General features: G+C 41.2%; 1 protein-coding gene across 1 annotated transcript in view; it reads right to left on the minus strand.

Annotated features, from left to right (window-relative positions):
- LOC122814372 (zinc finger protein 420-like) overlaps positions 1-21572 on the minus strand; it is a 263065-nt gene extending 241493 nt beyond the window's left edge. Inside the window, exon 1 of the mRNA XM_044086957.1 lies at positions 21212-21572. The gene's annotated coding sequence lies outside the window, so the exon portion shown is untranslated. The remainder of the gene's footprint in view (positions 1-21211) is intronic.
- Between the last annotated feature and the right edge of the window lie 1872 nt (positions 21573-23444).

Raw genomic sequence — 23444 nt, forward strand, 5'->3', positions numbered from 1 at the left:
AACGAAAGTTAAAAATAACAGAAACTCTAAAACTCACAAAATAATTCCTTTTTAAGCTGTTTTTTAACTATTTACTAGCATTCTGACTGTAGTGGTTTGTACTACGTACTGGCGAAAACAATGGCAGATATTACCTATCATGCACAAAGCACTCTTCAAGCTGTATACACCACAAATTGCAGAAAGGCAAGGAAATACTTATTTTAGAAGGATATATTCTTAATTTGGTCAAAAGTTTAAAAACACGAAAGTGCTGGGCACGTAAGTATAAATCAACAGACAAGTTCAAAGGTAGAGCAGTAACGGCATGTATTTGTAACGGAGAAGAGTTACTGATTGTTCAGAAGTACAAAAGTATGCAATATGCCATGAATTAAAAGAAAGAGCATCTTTATCAAGGGATACTCCTTGTTTACTTGTGGACGATGTTATGGCATCAATTTGTCTTGATTACGCTGCAACACATCCTAGCCGGAAAGCATTGTTGCAGAAAGTTAGAGTTTGAAGGAAGTCTCTTGATGGTAATGGTGATGTTTGACTAACATTGGATAACATTAAAGTTCCTGTTATTGTTTGAAAGTAGGACATGTTCTTGAGAGGAGACTGTGTGATAAACTAACACAGTTGTGTTGTTTACAACTTTGGAAAATATATTTGAATTAAGCAGAGCTACAATTTGGCTTAAGGATGGCATATACTTCACTAAAGGGACTATTTGTACAGAGTTGTAAAGTATTCACGACTTAGTGAGATACGGAGGATACAGCAAATCTGTTCCTCTGTTGTATTATCTCATGTCCAAAAAGTCATTAAAATCATACATAGTCTCAATGTCTGATTTAGTAAGCAACAATGTTTAATAATGCAATGTGAAGTATGTATTATGTGACTTTGAGATAGCTTCAGTTAAAAGTGTGAAACTAAATGTCAATGGTGCGGTCTCTAAAGAGTGTTTTTTTCACTTCGGGCAAAATATATGGAGAAAAGTTCAGGTTTTAGGCTTAGCTTCTTTGTACAATTCATCTATGTTTCCAATTAACCAACAGCACTAGCTTTCTTATCGGAGGAAGAAGTGTTACCTACATTTCAAACATTATGGGATGTTTTTTTCAGTTAAAGAAAAGGATCTCATACGTTACTTTACTGATTGGCATTTACTTGGCAAGCCTCATAAATTTAGTACTTGAAGTACCACATTTGCCACATTTCCACCTTTGTTGCCAATATCATTTTAGAATGTTTCTGATCTAAATGCTTTGTTTTTACCAAAAACTCAAAACTCTGTGGAAGCTTGGCATAGAAGGCTGAAGTGTTTACTTGGAAAGCGTGCTACAAATTTGTCTGATGTCCTTCGTGGTTCACTGTCGCAGTCATGACTGTAGGGTTCTTCCTGCCAGCAGTAGCCCCCGATCGGCCAGAGTCCCAAAGTCCGGATCGGGCGTCAGCTGAGGTCACTTTTATCCTGACGTCAGTGCGCCAGAAGGTTCTTCCTGCCAGCAGCAGCCCCCGATCGGCCAGAGTCCCAAAGTCTGGATCAGGCATCAGCTGAGGTCGCTTTTATCCTGACGTCAATGCACCAGAAGGTATAAAGACCTCAGCTGACGCCATTTCCCCAGTCTTTCTTGCCGCGCGGTGCCTTTGCAGTTCACTGATGCTGGTCGGCCTGCTCCTGTTTGTTTTTGGATTTAATCCCAGGATTTTCATTTTATAAGATAAGTACCCCGTTCGGGAGGTCTTTTTCTTGCTCCAATCAGATGTCAGAAAAAGTTAATAATTGTATTTCTTGTGGGAAGCAAATACCTCATAGGAATTTTCACTCTTACTGTATTCCTTGCCTGGGTCCTGACCACGACGTTGCTAATTGTGCGTTTTGTGCTAGATTTAATCAGCGTACTATTAGGCGTAGATATAACTTTGCCTTTTACTATTTTGGAAAAAGGTTTAATTATAACATGTCTTCAGATTCTTTTCCGGCTTCTGGGGTGTGTAAGAGGCGCAAGGATGCAAACAGGCCTCCGAGGTCCACAGCAAAGGATGTTACTCAGTTATTGCCAGCTGCTGGTTCATCGATTGTCAGTGAAGTGCCTTTTCAGCCCCTGTCGTCCGCCTCATTTGAGCCAATTGCCTGTACCAACTCCAGTGTGGAGCTGATGGGGTCTTCAGAATTGCCAGGGACTGGACCTTCGGATACTGCTCCCTCAGTTGGGTCTCGAGCTGGTAGGCAGGTACCAGCTTCTGAGGGAGTTCTCAGGCCTTCACAGCTTCCTGTAAATGTGGATTCAGTTTTACATTCAAAGACAAAGTCTAAGGCTCCAGCTAAAGTGAAATGGCAAGCACAGGCACCTTTTGATCAGGGTCCTAGGCCTCAGAGCCAGATGCTTAGGATGGCTGAAGATCTCTTAACTATGATCAGGGGTTCACATCCCCCTCCTGACAAGAAGCCTAGATTACAGTCCGATTATGATTCTTCAGACCAAATTTCTGTTTCTTCTGCTTCTTCCCTTGAGCAGGATTATTCTTTTCCTCCTTATGAGGATTCTGATGCTGAAGATTCCTTTCCTTCAGCCTCTCCTCCTGAGGATTATTCTTTTGGTGAAACTTTGCATGATATGAGGGTGCATTTTCACTGGGAAGGGCAGGAATTTTCTGAATCCAAGAAAAGGCTTAGGGATTTTCTTCTTCTCCCACAGCATAGGCCTCTGGCTATTCCCCCTGTATTGGACATTGTAGATGATGTTTTTTTGGAAGCTTCTCTCTCTCCTGATTCTTTTCCCTCTGCTCCGGTCAAACCGGATAGGTATTATAGGGTTCCAGATTCTCACAAGTTTCTTTTTAAGAATCTTTCACCTGATTCGGAAACAATTTCTCAGGGTCCTAAGGGTGTTAAAGCGGCCTCTGCTAAAAATCCTATTCCCTCTGACCGAGAGTCCAGAGCTTTGGAGAGATGGGGTAAAAAAGTTTATACTTCTGCTACATTGTCTATTAGGGCTTTGAACTGTCAATTTCATATGCTGAAGTATCATCAATACCTTTTGTCTGTATTTAAACAAAAGATGTCAGCTGTTTCTATTGGTGCGGATGATCAGGAGTTACAGGATTTATTGCATGCTATTGAACAGGTGGGTAAACATACCCTGCATTGTGGTTTTGATTCTTTGGAAGCTTCTTGTAGGGCTGCAACAACTGGCGCAGTTATTAGAAGACATGCTTGGTTAAAGGAACAAAGCTTGCCGGATCAGGTTAAAGCCAAATTTTGGATGCCCCTTTGCAGCACGATGTTCTGTTTGGGTCCAAAGCTGAAGAGGTATTAAAGAAAATGGAGGACAAAGCCAAATCTATGCAGATGGTTAAGGATTTTCTACCTGCTAGATTTAGCAGACACTGGCCAGCTAAACCTTGGTCCATTCCGGGCTCAGACAGGTCTCAGAGAGGCAGATTCAGGCATTCCAGAGGTAGGGGACAGGCACAGACCCATTTTAGGAATAGGCAGTGGAGTGCCCCCTCTCCCAAGGGAGGTGAAGATAAGTCTCAACCCTACCGAAAACAGTCTTTATGACTCTCCCTTTCTGGTTCCAGGGGCTCCTCTCCTGGAAGCACCTTTGGGGGGAAGGATTTCTCTTTTTTATCAAAATTGGAGCCACATAACCCGGGACAAATGGGTTCTGGACATAGTCTCATGAGGTTACAGATTTCATTTCTGCACCTTGCCAAAGCCGAACGGTTGGCCAGATCTGCCAAATCATCAGTGGGCAGAGGCGCAACGGCAGGTTCAGTCCCTCCTGGCTATGAGGGCCATAGAATTGGTACCAACTTTAGAAATAGGGCAAGGTTTTTATTCCAGACTTTTCCTGGTTCCCAGGAAGGAAAAATTCGTGGAGACCAATCCTGGACCTTTCTGTAGTAAACATCTTCCTAGATATACCAAAATTCAAGATGCTCACTTTGCAGCAGCTGCTGCCTATGTTGGGCAAGAACGCTTGAATGGGGACTTTGGACTTAAATGAAGCTTACCAGCATATTCCTATAAGGCAAGAGTGCAGAAGGTATCTGCGTTTCAAAGCGGGCTCGAAGCATTACCAGTTCTCTGTGCTGCCCTTTGGCTTATCTACTGCGCCCAGGGTCTTTACAAAGTGCCTGGCACCAGTAATGGCGTTTAGCAGACAGAAGGGGATTCAAATATACCCTTATCTGGACGACTGTCTTATTCAAGCGGACGACAAAGAAACTCTACTTCAGCATCTAGCTTTTGTGCAGCATCTTCGTACCTCAGTTTCACAGTGAATCTAAAGAAATCAAATCTGGTACCCACACAACAGATTACTTTCCTGGGTGCTCTTCTGAGTACTACAACCCAGATGGCTTCCTTGACACCAGACAAAAAAGTGCAACTGGCTTCTTCTTTCCAACACCTGGCTTCAATGAAACATCTGACTGCAAGAAAAAATCTGCAGGCTTTGGGTTACATGGCTTCCTGCATTCTGCTAATACCATATGCAAGACTGCATATGAGGAAACTACAGTGGTACCTCAAGAGTGTATGGTCTCAGCATTACCACAGTTTGGAAACAGTGATCACGATTTTGCCTTGTCTCCAGCAAGAGTTTCTTTGGTGGGCCGAAGCCTGTCTACAGAACAAGGGGAAGCCTTTTTGTCCTCCACCGACCAACCAAGTTCTGACAACAGATGCTTCAGATTATGCCTGGGGAGCCCACATGCATGGGAGATGTCTTCAGGGTGTTTGGACAAAGGAGCAAACACACCTGCACATAAATTTGAAGGAGATGCTAGCTGTACAGAATGCCCTGATAGCCTTCAGGGACCTTCTTCTACCAGGACAATTTTTGATACAGACAGACAGCACTACAGTGATGCGGTACATAAACAGGCAGGGGGGCTCTCACACTTACCCCCTGTGCAGATTAGCCATGACTCTATGGTACACTTTTCTGACCTGCAGTGTCGACTTACAAGCACAATTCCTGCCAGGAAAAGACAACACTCTGGCAGACACATTGAGCAGACACATTTCGGATCCACACGAATGGATGTTGGAAGTTCGGATATTCAGGATGATTATAAAGGCGTGGGGATGTCCGGCCATAGATCTCTTTGCATCCCCTCAGAACCATCAACTTCCGACATTCTGCACAAGGACCTACCACAAACTAGCATGGAAAGTGGATGCCCTCTCATTCAGTTAGAAACACCTCTCAGTATATGCTTTTCCTCCTTTTCCTCTTCTACCTCAGGTACTTCTGAAGATAAAACAGGACAGACCGCAAATGATTTTACTGGCTCCCAATTGGCCTCGGCAATTCTGGTATTCCACTCTGTTGAACCTGGTTCAGGAGCCTCCCTGGATTCTGCCTCAAATCCCTCATCTACTGTGTCAACGGGACGGCTGGATACTGCACAGTCATGTCAAAACTCTGAATCTAGCTGCCTGGCGGATCCAGGGTCTGTAAACACCTCTACCCTTTCCAAACAGATAATGGATGTAATCCTTGAAGCTAGACGGCCCAGCACTAGAAAATCTTATGCGGGTAAATGGAAAAGATTTTGCTCCTGGAATCAAGTCCAGGGTGGTGATTCTGCTGTTCTGAACATTCCTCTGATTGTACAGTATCTGACAGAGTTGTTACATACGGGCCTATCTTTTTCGTCTGTTAAGCTTCATGCTTCTGCTATTTCTGCACATTACGATACGGATCCTCCGATTTTTTCTCACCCATTAATTAAACAATTTCTTAGAGGGGCTAAGAATATTTGGCACCCTATGAGGGCTCCTGTTCCCACTTGGGATCTTAACTATGTTTTGGAGAAATTAACCTTGTCTCCTTTTGAGCCTGCAGCTTCCACGGATTTGAAATTTTTGTCTTGGAAAGCTGCTTTTCTTTTAGCTATTACCTCTGCTAGAAGAATTTTGGAATTGCAAGCACTCATGGCTGTGGAACCCTTTCTTATTTTTCATCAGGACAGGGTATCTCTACGGACTAATCCCGCCTTCATGCCCAAGGTGGTTTCGGCAGTGGCCTTGAATCAGTCTATTCATTTGCCTACCTTTTATCCAAATCCTCAAAGTGAGGAAGAAAGTCTTTTGCACTCTCTAGACGTGTACAGGCAGCTTTGTTTATACCTGGACAGGACCAAGATATTCCAGAAATCTGATCAGTTCTTTGTCGCTTATGCTCCTACTGTTCAAGGGAAAGCAATCACTAAGCAAACTATTTCCAAGTGGATTGCCCATTGCATCAAGTTCTGTTACTCTTATCATGGCAATCCAGTTCCTGTTAATGTTAGGACTCATTCTACCCGGGCTACTGCTACTTCAGCAGCTTTTCTTTGTGGGGTTCCTACCAAGGATATTTTGGAGGCTGCTACTTGGAGTTCTGTACATACTTTTTCTAAGCATTAAACCTCCCTCTCTATTCTAAATCCAGGGCCGGTTTTGCAAGGTTTTGTGACCGCTCCCTCTGTTTCTCCTCCAGCCACCCTTTCTTAGCTTTTGGACTCAACCCTACAGTCATGACTGCAACAGTGAACCACGAAGGACATAGTACAGTTGTGTACTCTTACCATAAATGTAGATGTTCGAGTGTGTTCACTGTTGCAGTTTGGGTTACCCTCCCTCCTACCCCCTCTTTTGTTTTTCTTTGAGTATTATCTGTTATGAGGTATTTTGGCTGATGAGGTTTTGGGCATGGTTTCTTTTTTAGCCTTTTCTTTCTGGGCACCTGACATCTGGGGCAAGAAAAACTGGGGAAATGGCGTCAGCTGAGGTCTTTATACCTTCTGGCGCATTGACGTCAGGATAAAAGCGACCTCAGCTGACGCCCGATCCAGACTTTGGGACTCTGGCCGATCGGGGGCTGCTGCTGGCAGGAAGAACCCTACAGTCATGACTGCAACAGTGAACACATTAGAACATCTACATTTATGGTAAGAGTACACAACTGTACTTTCTTATGCCTGCTTTAGTAAAAGTAATGTCTTTCAGCTTTTCCCGGTTAGGGGTCGCCACAGTGGAACTCCGGTCCGCTTATGATTGGCAGTAGATATTTATGGTGCCAGCCCAATGCCTAATCTTCAAAGAAGCCACACCCATTCACACATGCACCTACCTGTATGTCTTTAAATGTCACTCGACTGTGGGGAGGACATGCAGACTCCACACAGAAGGTGCTCCAGCCGAAAACTGAACCAGAGAACCTCTTGCTGTGAGGTGACAATACTAACCGCTGCACCACCGTGGCCTCTTATGCCTGCTTTAGTAAGGGAATAAAACCAAGTGGATCAGTTAAGAGTGTGTGGATGTCTGCTGGATGTCTTCCTTCTCCAAAGAAAAGAAAGTTATTACAGAGGTATAATCAGTTTGAGTTTTTTTTAGATCATAAAAGCAGTTAAAATGCAAAGGATTTCATTAATGCAATGCTATTAAAAATGTAAAGTGAACAGTTATTGAAAAATTGAGGTGTATCTCTTTAAATTACGTAGTCGTTCATTGTGAATTCACGGATAGCAAAAAATTATTTACTTCTTTACATGAGTGAATATGGGCGTCGGCAGTGGTGCGTAATGACTTCTAGCAATTTTTTAATGTTATAGATTTCAAATTTTTAAGTTTTAACAGAATTTGATGTTTTAACTTGTGATTATTAGAGTTTCCATTTTTTTAACTGTCATTTTAGTCGTCTTGTTTATTTTAATTTAAATGTTGTCATAATTCCATCTACTAAAGTAGGTCCGTATATATATATATATATATATATATATATATATATATATATATATATTCTTCTTTCGGCTTTTCCCGGTTAGGGGTCGCCACAGCAGATCATCTGTCCACTCATGATTGGCAGTGGAGTTTTTATGGTGTCGAGCTGCCAGCCCGGCGCCCAACCTTCCACAGAAGGCACACACATGCACACCTAGGGCCAATTTAGAGTGTCCAATCCACCAACTGCATGTCTTTGGGATGTGGGAGGAAATCGGAGCACCCGCAGGAAACCCACGCAACCACAGGGAGGACATGCAGACTCCGCACACGCACACACACACCCATATATATATATATATATATATATATATATATATATACACACACACACACACACACACACACACACACACACACACACACACACACACACACACACATATTACTTGGGAAAAGGAAATACCTTGCTAGAGGGGAATACACTGTAAAACTGAGAAGTTTATTAAATGATTAGATGTATTCCAGTTGTGAGTGATTGTGCACAGACAGCAATTTGGAAGTGGGTAAGAGGGGAAGAGTTTGAAGAGGACAAAAGTCAGATGACATGGAGCCAGCATTACGGTAAGTAAATTCGTTCTTATCCAATGTTGTCTATTTTTGCCCCCCCAACCTGTGAGACAGAATCCCAAGCTGTCAGACGGGGTGGCATCAGGGAAGGATATTCCTCAGAACGGTGGAGCCAAAGGCTGAGCATGACCTTGATTGTGTGTCCAGCTTATAGTGGGATGCCAAGGTGTGTATGGTTGCCCTTGTGGCTGCTGTGCAAATATCATCTGACAATACTCTATCAAAGATTGTAGAAGTAGAAACTGCTCTTGTTGAATGTGCCTTAGACTTATTGGCTAAAGGCAAAATTTTGTTCTGATATGCAAAAGAAATGCAATCTGAGAGCCATCTGGATAAATTCACTTTAGAAGCCGCTTTTCCTAATTTCAGTCTAGCAAAGGAAATAAATAACTCTTCATCCTTTCTGAATTCCTTTGTCCTGTGAATATAGAATTTGAGTTGTCTGTGAACATCTAACAAATGTTCCAGTATCTTGAAAAGAACACTGGAAGATGAATAGATTGATTTAAATTAGTGTCAGATGCCACCTTAGGAATAAAGGATGCATTAGTTCTAAGAGAAACTCTTGACTCTGTGAAAAAACCCACATATGAAGGCTTTGATTACAGTGTTTGTAGTTTCGAGATTTGGCTAGCTGATATTAATGCTACCAAGAAAATAGTTTTCAATGTAAGAAATTTTAAATCTATTGTGTTCGTCAGCTCAAAGTGATCCTGTATTAAAGCCTGTAAAAGATAGTGCTATCTCATGGGAGGGGCTGGGTCTCTAATGGGAGGTCTCAACAGAAACGTTGTCTTGAGAAAGGCTTTTGAGATCTTAAGGGATGCAATAGAAGTATCATTCAGACCTACTGTACATGAAAATTGGGGATAGCTGCCAATTGCATCTTAATAGTTGCAAAACTAGAGCCTTTGTCAAAGAAATCAGACAAAAATTCAAGACTGGATGGTACTAGTAATAAAAAGGGATCTAGCCATTTGGAATAGGCCAAAACTGAAAATCTCTTCCATTTACTCTGGTAAACTTTCCTAGTTTAAGGTTTCTGTGAAGCAGAAAAATTACTGACTACTGCAGGGGAAGCCTGGCATCTCTGGCTAGGTTTAAAACTGGAAGACGCATGCAGTTAAATAAATGGATTTCTGCTCAGGAGGAGGTAGTCTGGACAGGTCAGTTAGAAGATCTGGATAATGATCCAACATCCATGGAGGATGTACTAGAAGAGGTCAGAGGAAGGGGAACTACGTTTGTTAGGACTGAAAGGGAGCAATGAGGATCATCCTGGCCTTGTACTGCCTTGTTTTCTGTATGGATTTGTTCATTAGTGGTAAGGGGAGAAATGCATATAGGAGATCTAGGGGGCCAACTGTGGACCAGAGCATCCCTCTGAGACTCTCGTGGGGAGCTTAGGGCAAAGTTCCCACTGCATTTGTTGTTTATATAGGAGGCAAAAAGGTTGCTGCAAGGCTGGCTTCAGTGACTGAAAATTCTTTGTGTCACTGTCGGGTTGAGGGGTCGGTTATGAGGCATTAGCACTGTCCTATTCAATCTGTCTGCATGTACAATGGAAGACCCCAAGATGTGCTTTGCTATTAGAAAGCATTGCAAAGACATTGCACATTGACAGACCCTTGTGGCTTCTTGACAAAGAGGATAACAACGGGTTCCCCCTTATTTTTGATGTACCATACAACAGTCAAGTTGTTTGTCTATATGGATATCACACCTGTTGGGAGAAGGCCAAAACTGAAAATCTCTTCCATTTATTGCAATGCTAGGAGAACCACTCTCAGCTCCAAAACCCTGATGTGAAGACTGGCCTCTGTTGCCAACCATTTACCTTAGACCATCTTCCATTTGAAATCCCCCTCCTCTAGAAGAAATGTGGCTGTGGTTACTGTTGCTGTTGACCGATCTGTCTGGAAAGGATGCCCTTTGGTCACAGATGGAGATGTTATCCACTAAGCCATGTGAATTTTGCAGATTTGTGTAATGCAAATTTTTGCAAGCAGCAACTATCAGGGTCCAAGAGGATTCGGATTAACCTCACTGCTGATTTTGGGTGACATAGAACTTGAAGTGTTGTTAGATGCAGTGACTGGACCCTGGACTGGGAAAGACTGACTATCTGAAGTCTGATGTTGAAGCGGCATCTGATGAACTCTCTATACTGAGTTGGAGTCAGATGGCATTTTGGTAGGTTTACAGATTACTAAATTTTGAAGCAAATGGAAAACAAGATCCCAGTGGGCGAGTAGGAGATGCTTGGCGGTGGCACTGAGGAGCCTATTGTCTGGATACAGAAAAGACTTGGATCCCCAGTAAGAGAAGGTACACTGCTACCACTACTACTGCCATAGTCTTGGTGAACACCCTGGGGGCTGTGATCAGCTCCCAGCTGGAAGTGCAGAAACCCCCTGGAGTGCTTCACTATTTTTATCTGATAGTAGGCTAACTAGAGATCTACAGAGCAGATCCAATCATCCTGCCAGAGAAGAGACAAAATGGACTGAACTGTGAATATATAGAATTTTGTCTGTTTTACAAATTGGTTTAGGTGACTGAGATCTAAAATGGGTCTCAGGTCCCCAGTTTTCCTTGGCACTAAAAAGTGCCTGGAATAGACTCCAGACTCTAATTGGTGATGACAACAATTAGATTACTCTTTTTTTCTTGAAGCTTTGAAATGTCTGTGGCTGTTAATTCCCACTGACTGGGTGGAACATCAGGGACTTTCTTCTTTTTCTGGGGTGGGAGGGAAAAGGGAATCAAATAGCCTTTGGATATTATCCCTAGCACTCATGAATCTGTTATCTTTCACCAAGCTTTGGGGTGTAAGCAGAGACACCTCCTGACTGCCTCCACAGCACAGCAGTAGGGCAATAGTTCAGGGGCATTGAAAGGTTTTCTCTGAGAAAGGACCTCAAAAGCCTTGATTTTTGTGGTCTGCCTCTGTCTCTTGGGCATCATTCATTAAAGTTAACTCCCCCTCTGCCACGGGGAGGTCTTTCACCTTGGAAGTCATGAAAAGAGCTCTGTGATTCATGGAACCACATCTTCTTCCTCGATCTCTGGTTCCTAGAGAATGTTCTTTGGGAGTGGAGAAGCATACTACCACTACAGAGAGAGTCTTGCCATCTTGTTGAATTCTTATGAGTGTATCCTTGACTTTGGGTCCAAACAAGGTTGAACCATCATAGGGGGCATTAATGAACGATGATTTTAAGCCGTCCACAAAGTTACATATTTGCATCCTCGAGTGGCAGCGCATGGTGATACCGGTGCCTGCTGCTCTGGCTGCGCCATCAACTTCATTTGAAAGCCGACACATAGCCACATTAGAAGAAGATTGAAAGGTGGAAAGCTGGGAGTCCACTATCTTTTGAACATCCACTGGGAATAACCTTGAGAGAGACTTGAAAATCTCTTTAGTCAAGTCTCTCTGGAATCTTGTCAAATGGGCAAGGTATCACAGCGATCTTTGGGTGAAAGTTGCTGCCCCATAGGTCCACTTTCCAAATCTGTCCATCACCCTAGATTCTCTGTTAGGAGGATGAACAGATGTGCTTTTCTCCAAAAGCTTCTTCTTGGTGGCTACAGTCACCACCATAGCATCTACTGGTAGACCTTTACTCCAGCACTTCCAATCTGCTGGAGCTGACAAGATTCTATCAGCCATTTTGAGAACAGTATCCACCACATCCAGATCCTTCCATGCCCATTGAGCCATAAGATCTATAAGGGGATCAATGGATGTTGCCACCAAGGAAGATGTTGGTACCAAAAGCCTCCATGAATACGGACTCATCAAGTGAAGTGTCTTGGGATGACCAACCCCCTCTATGCTTCATTAATTCAAGGATATCACCAAAGCCAGTGCTGCCACCAGTTCCAGAAGACTCCTTCCATTCTGAGAAATAGATGGAAGTCTCCACACCAAGGAGTACCAGCTATGAACAACCCCACAGGTTTGTAATGGATGAAAATCAGACAACATGGATCTAATATTATGGTAAGTACATAACTTTGGTTTATGTCTGATATAGTATCCCTCTTAGCAATAGTTGCTTTACCTTCAATCAGGATAGGATGCATGCCTTTGGCATAATCGGGATCAACTGCAGTTTCAAGACAACCACTACTGTGTTGCATTGCCACCTCTGTTAATCATCTCACATGGCTTTTTTTCCATTTTCTCTCTCTCTGTGCAGACATTTGAACTGTGCATGTCCCTTGTAGTATACTGGAACCACTGATTTCCCCATTGCCTGCACACCCTGTTGTGATGGTCTAAAATGCCTTTCAAATGTTCCCTTATGCCACTATGTGTTTTTGTTTGCTGTCTACAGATGACTATCATCTGCCACCACTTTCTCTCCTCATTTACCAAGTCTGTCAGAGCTGCTTTATCCTCCCAGGGCTCCATTTGAGCCATATCTAAGACAGATAAGGAGATCAAGGACAATGGTGAAGGACCATACTGCTGCTGGAGAGTATTTTTATTATGTACTAGCTGCTCATTCCCACCATCTGCACCTGTTGATGTCCAGGGGTGGATGTGCAATGAGGACAAGCTGAAATATCACCTTACCTCCATAGCAAGTTAGCCTGTGTCCCCACCTAGTCTCCTTAAGGACAAATTCACAACTGTACATCCCCAACCATGGATCAGCAAGGTGTGTCCAAGTGCATGCTCTTGCCCAAGAAGGGCACAACCACTGTCCCCCACCAGCACCTCAGATACCTAAGCCTCTAACGAAACTCAGGTTGCCTGGGCCATAGTCAGTGCTTTATCTCTGTCATGGTACTGGCATACCCATGCATGGTACTAGTTAAATCCCTTGTGCAGTTTGCACCCTGCAAGATGGACAGATTTTCATATCTCTTTAATTGAGGTACAATTCTGTTCTGTCAGCCACATTCTCACAGGGTAACAAGTGCTTGTTCCCTTATCATAAAGGTCTGCAGAAGTTTCAAAAGGAGAAATATGACATCCAGGTCAGCCCTCTGTTAAGTAAGTACTTATTTTTGGAACAAAACACTGATGCTGTCTTCTGGTTTCCTTCTGATCTAGTAGTTTTCTTTTACCAGAAGGTAGTATTACTTCTGCTGTTTTCTGCATTGAATCATTGCTGGCTATGCTTGAAGTTCATAGGTTCATAGTTTGGTACTAAGCTAACTGCCCTTGGGAGTCATTTTAAGCCTAGCCAATTATCTCTTGTGAGACTCAAACCCTGCACCTTGTGTTTGTAAGGCAAACACCTTAGCCATTAAGCCATTCTCCCAATTCTCCAATTACTTTTTTTTTTTTGCTGCACTGCAATGCCCTCATGTCCAAAGAAGCAGTGCCAAGTAGGGCTTTCCTGTTATTAGAATGAAATAGTGTACAACTTGCACATGCCCAGTACTTTCTGTATTTTAACCTCTCTGCTACACACTAAGTAAACCAATACATTTAGGTTTTCCAGTCAGCTTAACACACCCAATACACCATCAACTTAATTATCCTAAGATCATGGGTTTACAGACCACTGACTCACACTAATACCAACCTATTAGTACTAGATACTTTTGAGGTGGAGTTCTACCTGCTTAATACTGACCGACAATCATTACTTCTACCTTCACTACAGTCCACACTTGAGAGGTAGCAATACCTACTAAAGATGGAGGCTAGCCTGTCATCAGTTTATACACACAGCATTCAGGAGGTTTTCAGCGCTCGCATCCACCTTGCAACTGTATGTCACACACCTGTAAGCAAGATGTCTTATGCAGAGGTACTTAAGAAGTCTCTTTCCAAGCCTCAGAAGTCTCCAAGATGAAAGCACAACCAACTCCTCAGTAGAATAATGCAATCTCATATACTATGTTTTTGTTACCACTTACGATAATCTGTACTCAAGATGGGTCATCATACCAATTTATCTGAACCCTTAAGGAACTGTGGGCCAGCTAAAACACTGGGAATGCCCAGGTCACTGGCAAGTTCATAATGAGAAACAGATACTTTACTTACACGGCTTGGCAAGGAGAGGATGACGGATAAGCTGCCTCAAGAGTTAGGATATAGCAAACTAGAAGCATCTGTGACATGGTCATTAGTTCATGTGGGTGGCAATGACTTAAGGCACATATTCCTAGACTGCATGAACAGAAAGATGGCAGAGGTTTGAAATATACATCCAATGCTATTACAAAGTTAGTCTTCAGCAACAACCTACCTTCACTGAGAATGATGCCTCGGTATAAACAAAAGATAACTGAACTCCACAACTGCATCAGTTATTGAAGCTTTAAGCAGGATCCAATGTGTGTCCCAGCCTGGAAGCAGTTTTGCCAGAGATGGCTTGAACCTTTCACATCGCGGCAGCGCAGTGATGCTGTGAGGCAACAATGCTAACTGCTGCAAGAGGTTTTCTGATTCGATTATTGGCTAGGTGCCGAATCTGCATGTCATCTCTGCGTTTGTGTGGGTTTCCTCCTGATGGACTGGTTTCCTCCCACATTCCAAAGACATGTGTCTGAAGTGTTTATCCCCCAGTCTCCACTGAAAATGGGCTCTATCCCAGTTGGATTTTCCCAGTAAACAAATGTTAAATAAATAAATAAACTTCATGGCTTTTGTATGCTGGCCAGTTTTTTATACCGGTAATGCCTTTTTTTAGGCAACAAAAGCCTGCTTCATGTACCAACCTAGCCAAACTAAGTTTGATTCTGCTCAATGTCTGAAGCCTAGATCAAGAAAATTCCATCCTTAAAAGCCTTCTTAACCCAGAAAATATAAAACCTGTATCATCACAGAAACATGGTTTCAATGCAGTGATAACACATTGCCCCATCAGGTTTCAATCCTCATCATATGTTCATTTACTCTACTGACAGAATCCCTGTAACTGGTGGTGGTGCGTACAGATAAATCCATGATTCCTTTACCTCTAGACTTATAGAGCTAGGTAATGACAACAAATGCCCTTACCACCTCCCCGACAGCTATAGAAACTTCTCTATGCCAGACACAGCCCATGAGGCGTATCTAAATAAGCCACAGTCCCTTATCATTGGACCGAACACTGTTATACTTGGAGATTTCAAATGATCCATCTGTTAACTGGGATACTTACGTTGCTATAAATAAATATGCTCAGCACTTTCTAGACTTCATTTATGGAAAGTCACTACACCGGATTGTACACTCTAATAGAAAAGGGGACAGATCACATCACTGCAAACATCCCACCACTGTGCTCTGTGCCTATGAAACTACACCCTCCATGGTTGTGTCTGGCCATTAATCAGTGCCCCTCGCTATTAGAACCCAGCCAAAACATTGACAAACCCTACCACCTTCAGAAATGTCTGTACAGCAAGTTTACTTCAACAATATGATGACCTGAGGAATTTCAAGTGTCTGCCTCTACTCGAAAACACAAAAGAAAACATGGAGAGGTTCTGTTTTCAACATAGATGCTGCATAAAGACTTCACTCTTGATCTATAACAAATACACTGCCAAGTTTGGAATAAACCCCTTTTAAGGAACCCAGGCATAAAGAAGCTCTACATCACGAGTAAAAACAATCTTAGTAAAAACAAGCTCTTCACTTTCTTTCTACAGGTGCAGAGACATTCTGTTTGTCCTGGTTGATTGTAATGCAGCCAAACTGACCAGCCACTCTCTTCCTCTGTCAGTTCTGTACTCTGGGTGTAGGGACAAACTGACCAGCCACTCTATTCCTCTGTCAATTCTGTACTCTGGGTGTAGGGACAAACTGACCAGCCACTCTCCTCCTCTGTCAATTCTGTACTCTGGATGCAGGGAAACAGACTTTAATACTGTGAATGACTGGATCATTGAACTGATGATACACTGCATGGAGCCTATCTCTCAGTAGTTCACTAGTACAAGAGCTGCACAGCAGTTTGAGATCTGTGGATATAATTGTACAAATTGTTTTCTGTACTTATCTTAATGAGAACATGCTGACTATATCCTTCTGCATGTTTAATACAAAGTTACAATTACCTGTATCACAAGCTTTAAATGTCAGAAGGTTATTATAAAGTTGTACAGATGTCTTTTAGGAGGAAACAACATTACTGTTTTGAATCATTTTCTAACTATGAAAGGGACATTGTCTATAAAGGAAAACCTGTTATCTGTAAATATTTCTTACTCCTTAGTGTCATGACAAAGAAGGAAAAAACCCTGGCTACAGTGCAAGTGACCTGGAATAAATTAGCAGCTCGGGCATCTGAGGCACGAGTGTCAGGAAAGGATAGGCATATCCATTGCGGGGTGGATGGCGTGCACTTGGGTGCACCTTACAATCAATCTGTGGCAGAAGCTAGGAATGTGCAGGGGAGGGTGGTATGCTGTCTTTAAGGGCATAGGAGTGGACACTGGCTCAGTAAATGTGAATGTGGGACGATACAGCAGTATGTCACCATTTGCATGTCTGTCCTGGGCTGTGTAGTGGGAAGGGAAGCTACAGCATGATGGAAAACAATCCCCTAACTTCCTCATCAGCATCGGACGAGATTGAGTAGAGCCTGGGGGAGACTAAAGGTGGTCTGCCAGACTTGATAAACAATGAGAGTAGTGGTCTGCAACTAATTAGTAAACTGCAAGGAGCCAAAACAAAAAAAATTCCTTGGTCTTAATTATGGTCAGCTGTGCCATTTATGACATCTTTGTTGTCATCACTGTCATAGGATTAAAAACTGTTACTCAATAACATTTCTTAAAGTTTATACCATTATAAACTGAGAAAAGATATAAATGACCCAGGAGCAACTGTAATTCACAATGTTCTTTCAAGGTTACAACTGTAGCTCATTTGTGTTGTCATCGACAACCTTTGTATCCCAAACACATTCAGTCCCTGTTACAGAATCCACATTGTCATTGTCTGCACAAGAATCTAAATTTTTATGTATGAGCTATATGTGAAGCATGGCTGCTTCTTCTGTTTTTTATCTCTAAGGTATCTACTGCAGACAATGACTGTTTTCCCAATGTAAATTGCCCATTTCCACTCCTGTTGGATGTCGTAGAGATATTAGGTAAACCGCTTATATCGTATTTTACCCTAACCTTTCATAATAACTGCTTTCACCAGCCATTCTAAAATTGTGCTACTTTTTGCTATACCACTACTTCATTAAGTATGTACCATTCATTCACCACTCTTTCTGTGGAATAATACATCCCAGTGTCTCCCAGAGGACTCCACTAAATTGTATCTTCAAATTGCATCCTTGACACATGGTAGCCAGTAAGACTCTGCTTATACCCATGACAGTTTCTACCATGCCCCCATTTTTTTTTAATGCCAACAATCAGCATCATCCCTGGTAAGATGAAATAATAAAGACAACATCCTTGCAGCTGGCTAGCTTTTTTAAAACATTTTTTTTACGAGACATTTTTCAAAAAAGTGACGCAAGTACACATACAATCATAAAAAATAAGCCATAACTGCATTACTTTTATTTTCATGCAATATACCATTTTATTTTTATGTATTAGCATTCACTCTAAAATTACATAAATTGTACAGTTCTTGCAGTCCCTTAAATTTCTCTCCTCTTTCTGAACACCATTCGGCATGTACTGCTCCAATCAGTTCCATTTACTTCTATGTAATTTGCTACTTCCCTTTTCTAAAGATCCCACCTCTATTTCTTTTATCTTCTTAGCAACTGCAGTGGTGGTGCTGCGATAGCGTTGTCGACTCACAGCAAGACGTCCATTCGATTCTCAGCTAAAGCGTCTTCTGTGTGGAGACATGCGTGAAGGGTTGTACCTTCGTTGAAGATTGTACATCAGAGCTGGTAACTCGGCATGTAAAAATCTTCTACCAATCATTAGCAGACCGGAGTTCTGCTGTGGCAACCCCTAACCAGGAAAAAGCCGAAAGACACAAACAAACTCTATTCAGTACTCGGAGAAGACAAATTAGTTTGCAGGTACATGAAGCAACACACACGCACCTACTACAGACATCTGTCTGCACTGCCCTCATAACTTTACCAGAGGGCTGACAGCAAAGAAATAATGTATCTCCAGCAAAGAAGAGCCATTTAACTGTTTGATACACCCCAACCCATCAGCTCCCTCGATGCCTGGATCAGTAACTGTACCCGGGTCAGTTGCAGCACAGACAGGAGCTTACCATCTATAGCAGAAGACTGGTATAGAATTATGCTTGTTAAACTGTTTTAGTCTCTGTTTAAACAGTGTCTGGTGTTGGCTGCGTACTGTACTGTTACTTGCTCCTGAATGACCTCCAGCCTATTTCTGTCCTTAGATTGATGAAGTCTCCAGAACCACACACAATACTCCACATGGCATCTCACTATACATACAGAGGGGTAGTAACTCCTGGTTTCTGTTGGGGATGCTCTTTCTTATGTATGTTAGCATTCTAACACCTTTTTGCTCTGTCAAATCTATGATTATGCCAAGACCTCTTTCTTCCTCTTTTATCAGTGCTATGACTATACTTCCAGCTGTTTACTTCTTCCTTTTGCTTTTCCTTTCCATATATATTATATTGCATTTCTGTACACTTAAATTTTAAGCTGCCATCTTTTATGCCATCACTACAATCTTGCCAGGTAGATTACGATCTTTTCCAGACCTTCTTGTGTATCAGCCCAACACCTCTCAACTGTTCAGTTTTGCAGAACGGTCCTGATTTTGCCTCATATTTTTGCCTTGTCACAATTTTTTTTTCATTTTACCCGCGGTAGTGGTGCTGCGGTAGTAAGACATTGTCCCGTTCGAATCTCAGCTAGAGCGTCTTCTGTGTGGAGACATGCGTGAATGGGCGTACCTTCGTTGAAGGTTGTGCGTCAGGGCTGGTAACTCGGCACGTAAAAATCCACTACCAAACATTAGCGGACCGGAGTTCCACTGTGGCGACCCCTAACCGGGATAAGCCGAAAGACAACAATTTTTTTTCATTTTCTTGTAAGTCACTAACTACAGTTAGTCAGCAATGCCAGACATTAGACTTTTATGCATTATTCTTCAGAAAATATATATTGATGCAAACCTTTTGTTCTATTTGTTTTTTAAGGAAATTACATTAATGTCTAAATAGTGTCTCTGACAGTGAACCTGCATCCCTCCATTAATTTTGGCTTTGGTGAGACTTCTTGAGTAAAGAAGTTGAGAGGCATAATCAGCTCTCCCTGTTTTATAACTTGAATTCATCAGGAAATAGACAAAATTCTCCTTTAGTCCTTCTAATATTTCTCTTATGAAGAAGATCAAATAGATCAACCCCAGTGCTGATCAATGTAATACTCTTTCCTCAAGCTTAATTAACATTTCACCCATGGTACCATCCAGAGATTCACTCCAGGTCTTTCTAAATTTTTTTTTAATAAATCAGTTGTGTGGTACCATATCAAATGCTTTGGTAAGGTCTAAGCAGTCCACGTTCACAGCCCTTTTCTCTTTTAATGTCCTTGCTATTCAAAGAATTGCATTACATTTCTTCTACTATAATTTGTACAATGAAACTGTACCCATGCACTTAATATATGCACTGTGGCACTTCATAACTTCAGTGCCGCAATGCATTTTTCCCCACAATTAGACTTATTTTATGTGGAGCATTTCTTAATAAAAAAGCTTCACAGACTTTTAATTAAGAGAAGCTCATATATTTTTTATTTATATGTCAGTGATATAACCAGGTGAATAACATGGATTTCAGTCCAGTCACTCTAACAGACAGTTGCCTGAATACATCAAATACATTGACTATGATGTTAGACGAGTTTGTAAACACAATCAAGAACAAATACTGGTGGACTGCCAAAAGATAAAGTTAAGAAAAGGAGGTATCTTAAGAAAGGAAGTCCAAGATAAAGATATGAACGTTGAGGCAGAGAGGAATTAGGTAATGTTACCAATAGAAAAGCATCTGCATGCAGCTTTGTTATGGAAATATGCTAAGGTGGAGAAAGAGGTTTGCTCAGTTCAATTGAAACTTTAAAAACAGCTACACTAGGCTATGAAGCAACAGGTACATTTATTATTATGTTGTTACCATGGCAGAACACTCTGCCTTCTAAAAGGTTACATGCTATAAATCCCTACCTTTTTATAAAAAACACAAACCAATGAATTGCTTAAATTCACCATTTGAAAAGCTGATAAACAATAATTAGCAAAACACATTAACATATTCCTTTTGCAGATTTAACCAAACAGTCATTTAAACAAGTGATGCCTTTAGTCCATCCCAGGGATAAAAGTGCTACATTTCTGGACAAAGTAAGCCTCTTTTGGTTGCAAAAGGGGCTTTGCTTATTCAACCCCATCCCTGCAAAGACTGAAAATAATGCAAGCATAACATGTTTTATTATTCTGTCAGTACCTGTCAGCAAATTTTACTGCAGCACTATGGGAATTATTTTTCGTGCAACTTTAAGTTCTTTGGTGCATTTGGTTTTGTCTGTTATGACTTTCTTTTTACAAATCTGAGTTGCCTTGAAAATATCTGAATCCACTGAAACTTCAGACCTTAACTTTTCCTGTTAACTAAGCAGTTCTCACGTCCTCTTCTAACTCCACTCACAGCATGGGAGTTTTGTTTTTGTTGTTTTTAATAACCCAAATAAGTTTTAATCATTGTCTGAAAATAACATGGTGATACAAGCCACTGTAATAAAGGATCAGACTCATTGTATCCCAGCTTTACCACAAAATACTGCTTTTCTCAGTCACTATGCACTATCAAAAATTAAGTAATAGCAATTGCCATGACTGAGAATTCAGAAACAAAAAATGCATTGCATAATCTATGCAGGAAACCTGCTACTAAAGCATTCATCAAGACGTGTATCTTACCTAATGCACAGCTCATGCAAGAATCCAAAACCATATCAGGAATGTTTGGCAGCAAAAAGAACATAAAGATTTAGTACTAATAACAGAACAACTCCAGTCTCCATCTGTGATCATCACGGCATTGCACTTTTCTCCAGTTTGTAGCACAAGGATTCTGCAGCTCTTCCTTCTTCCTGCAGTCCATTTCCTGCCCTCTGCAATTTGTTATGTACCTCCTGTCCGGAAGTTCCTGCCTACAATCAGGAGATGAGAATTTTGTTTTGTATTGAATCCTTTTAATACAGTGCATGCAGAAATAATATCCACAATCCAGATTCAATAACGTTTCACACAACCTTAGCAAATAAACTAACGTATATAACTCCAAGCCTATATGCTGAAGGCCACAACAATAGCCTAGGATTATTTTCAGAAAACAGGAAGTAGAATGTATGAGGAAAAGTGCTGGCTTCCTTTTAAAGGGGCAATGCACAAAGAACTTGCTAGTTATAATGTCATATTAAAAACTTGTTCTTTAATAGCTGTTTTTTATAAATTCCTAATAACTTTTCATTAAGAGAGCAACTAAAAGTAGATTTTTAAATAAATAAACTCTATCCTTATGCCAGAGTTTTCTTGTATTTATTTTCTTGATTAATTCTACCTTCTGCTCCTTTTCTCCAACACTGTTAGGATTACTCTTAAATTTGTAAGAAAACTCTTAACCTCCATTTTGTTTCTGCCAGAATACACTGTAATGTTAATGGCCAAGTGCTAAGTTTAGAAACTCGGTATATCAGCTGAGAGAATTCTTTTCACTGACATATTATGCTGTCGCTGTGTGACCCTACAGTTCAAAAGGCACGACTGAAGTTCAGTGCAGACACTGTTCACTCAGCAAGCAGTCGCCCCTTGTAACTTCCTGTTGCTCTGACATCACTGAGACATAGCACTCACCAAACTGACCTGTTTATGGAGAACTGGGACAGTTTATTACAAATTAATGTTTGTACAAGAGTTTCTGATTTTCCTGTCAGTTGTACAAGCAGCATAAGAAGTAAATAAACAATTGTAGCCTGTGATGTCATTTCCCACTTACAAAACGCTACCTGTGTTATGAATATGCATTTTCCAGTATTAAGATTACACTGTTTCTGAAAGAAACTGCATATGCAGTATTTTCCAGCATTCCCCTGGAATTCCCATGGATGCAATGTTGATCCTTTAGGTTTCTATTTATTTCCCCACTGAAAATTCACACCGTCTCTTTTAATTTACTTCTAAGCTCTAATCATACTTCTCAACCTCTTAGTGTAAGAAATCTGGACAAAGCCCAGCAAAATGGGGGGGCAAAGGCCCCAAAATAAGGACATACTTTAAATATTGTTCTTATAAACTCAGAAAGTTGCTAGAGTAACAGGGCTTGTTTTAACATACATTTCTGAAGGATTTGAAGGCTGAAACTCAAATGTATGCATTATTTAGTGACTTTAATCCTCAGGCCATCCTGGTGAGTTACCAGAAAAAAAACACAAATTTTATAAGGAATGGACCAAAAATATGAGCCAAAAATCTGGAAAGTTGAGAGGCATGGCTGTCATTAGTATCATGAGACCAAATTTCCGTCACAGACTTTAATACTCATGACAATTCTCTTTGTCAGTTCTAGTCATATGTGCTGTCATGTCACATTCTTGGAAATGTATTTATTCACTGACATTTGATGACTTAGAAAGTCCGACTGACTAGGTCCCTGTTTTCAGTGGAAGCCCTGGGAGAAAAACAATCATTTTACAGTCTTCAAAAATAATACAAAACATCTACAGTGTGAATAATTATACCAACTTGGACATAATGTGAAAACATTGGTTAAGAATAGATACAACGTATATGACATTTTGATATTTAGAGAAATTTTAGCCAGTTTGTAGAGAAATTAAAGGTAAGTTAGTATAGTACAAACAGGGATTGCAATATAAACTGAGAGAGAAAAACAGGGTTATGGCATATTTAGAAAGAGATTCAGAAATGAAAAATTGATTGAAGTAAGGAAGTGAGGGAAGAAGGGAGAGTAAGGAGGTGTAAGGTATGAAGAGGCACTTCTTCATATTTAGGGATACAGTTTATCATGGGGTTAAGCAAGAACAGAGCTACATTTTAGCTCTGAAGTCTTTCAGAATGGTTTTAAAGTACTGGAGGGAGGATATTGATCTGATTGATATAGGTAAGGAGTTCCAGGCCTTAGCAACATGGT

The sequence above is a fragment of the Protopterus annectens genome, chromosome 10.part0, assembly GCF_019279795.1.
Source record: "Protopterus annectens isolate FY-2018-M chromosome 10.part0, PAN1.0, whole genome shotgun sequence".
Taxonomy (NCBI): domain Eukaryota; kingdom Metazoa; phylum Chordata; order Ceratodontiformes; family Protopteridae; genus Protopterus; species Protopterus annectens.